Source organism: Manacus candei, unplaced genomic scaffold, assembly GCF_025592945.1.
Source record: "Manacus candei isolate 608988 ecotype Guabito, Panama unplaced genomic scaffold, ASM2559294v1 h1tg000027l, whole genome shotgun sequence".
Lineage (NCBI taxonomy): Eukaryota > Metazoa > Chordata > Aves > Passeriformes > Pipridae > Manacus > Manacus candei.
The window spans coordinates 129,716-132,036 of NW_026138075.1; positions in this window are offsets into that span (position 1 = coordinate 129,716).

Below are 2,321 nucleotides of genomic sequence, written 5' to 3' on the forward strand. Positions count from 1 at the left end.
AAGAGGAAACAATGAAACCCATGGGGTGATATTGAAGACAAATGGCATTTTATTATTATGTCATTATGCCAGACATTTGGTTTTGCCAAATTCAGTCTTCCTGTCTTTTTAATTAATCTCTGCTTTATAATCTTGGAACATTATACAGCCTTCCAAGATTTCTGCTCTGTGCCCAATTGTTTCACTCTGTGTATTCAATCAAATGTGTCTCCTTGGCAGAGTTTTTCTGAATGGCAGCAGTCAAACTGATGGTGTGGAGATGGAAGAGATTTTCATAGCCGGGTTTGCATCACTGGTGTTGTCCCTGAGACCCGAGCTATCCATATCTCACATGTTTTCTGGATAAGAGAAGAAGGAATGTTTAGACTTAGCCGGTTTTCAGATTTGCTGCAGTGTAGAAGAGCAGCTTTATGTGTCAGAACTATGCTTATCTGATGGTTTCCTGGCTTTTTACAGTTCTGCCACCCGTAAGCCCTCAAGTCTGCCATCGCACAGTGGTGGATGGAACTTTTACAGAGCAGCTCTAAGCTGTGACATGATCATTTAAAAATCCCAGCACAGGCTTCATTTTACTTTGGAGATTGGCCTCCTTTTGTCACAGAGGCCCCTATTTCACCTCCATGTTCTGTGCCTCTGCACTGCACATACTGTTTCTTGCATTGCTGAGAGTCAGGTATGACATTTCCACTGCCAGTTAGCAAAGTCAGGCAAGTCTCATGTCTGTGATGTCACCAAGGACCTCTAGTTCATGTCTGTGTTATTATGACAGTGAAATTCTAGTTTACACAGAGTTGAAAGTGTGAAGCACAAGGCGAAACCAGGACAGTGTCTGAATCAGTAGAGGTGGGTAGCAAGGCATGTGACTACTATTAATGATATTCTATGCCAATGTACCTTTTATGTCATTTGAAACTCAAAGCCAGGAGTCACATGTTTCCAACAGCCAAAGATGTACGGGGTGGCCATGTATCAACTGCATTTTTGTTATTATTTTTAAAGTATTATTTTTAAAGTATAGCACTTGAGGGTTCCACTCAAACTCGGTGTTTCACTCTGCTGGAGACTGTCAAAACCTAGACTCTACCCCCAAAAGTTTACGATCCCTGCTGTCGCTTTGACCAAGTTTTGCATTAATGCACTTAAATGGAGCATTTGAAATGAGAATAAAAGGCATTATATTTTTTTTGACTGCAGCTATTAATTGCAGTTTTCAAGGCTCCTCACTACACCCCATACCCTGAGGGACTCTGTTCTCAGTTTCACTCTTCTTCAAACATGGCATGTTCCAGAAATCCTGGGAGCTGTTCTGGATTGCAGCAGAGGTGGACCACAGAGCTGCACGTCTTGCTCCTCCTCCACTTCTCCTCCCTCCAGTCTGATTTCCACCACTCCATGTTGATGGGAGTTTCTAAGGATAGTGACTTCCTAGAAGACAGCTGCTTTTTTTTTTTTTGTAGGTGACCATTTATTATCTGCTTGAAGATAATCCTCTTTCAGATAAAATACTCGTGTGAGTAGAAGAGAAGTGGATTTATTGCTGCTGGTAGACCCTTGGAGGCAGAGTGGAAACTAGAATGGGATGGTACACAGAGAGGCATATTTTTATCATGCTGAGGATAATGAAAGGAGCTCTTCCTGCTCTGCACAGGCAGTGTACTTACTCCAAGAGATATCTGCTGTTTCTTATATCCAGAGTATTTTGTACTTCCAGCAATGTAAAGCAAATAAATCTTCAGCGTAACAAAGCCCAAGCTCCTGACTCAGTGGGAAGCAGAATATGGAAGTCCTGCTGCCTTTTATTCTTAGACTTCATGCCAGGGAGAACAGGTATTTGTTCTCCTGCATGAGCAGCGTGAGGAGGTTTGCAATTTGAGGAGCGGCACTGCGTACAGTCCTTGCTTGACTGGCTGACCAAAAGAGCATCTGGAAACCAGTCATCCTGAGTCACAAGGAGTGCATTGCTCCAGGCTTCCCAGGGATATGCTAAAATACAAGGCAGTATTCTATTTTGAAGATGAGGGATATTGGTTTTTTGCACTCCTTTCAAGTACTAATGGGAGTCACAGGTCAAGCTACTTAGGAGTGCAGACATTGGTGTGGACCCCGACATATAAAGCCACTCAAGTTACATTACTCCCTTACTGGCACTGAGAACTTGATTTTAACTTCAACCATGGACTCATCATTGATTATACGACCTATTATTTTGTGGTAGCAACTTATTTCTGGAGTTTGCACAAGTTGCACATGTTGATGTGTGAATGACTTCATGGTCTTCTTCTTGTTAGGTACTACGTCTCCTCAAAGTGTAGTCTTTCACT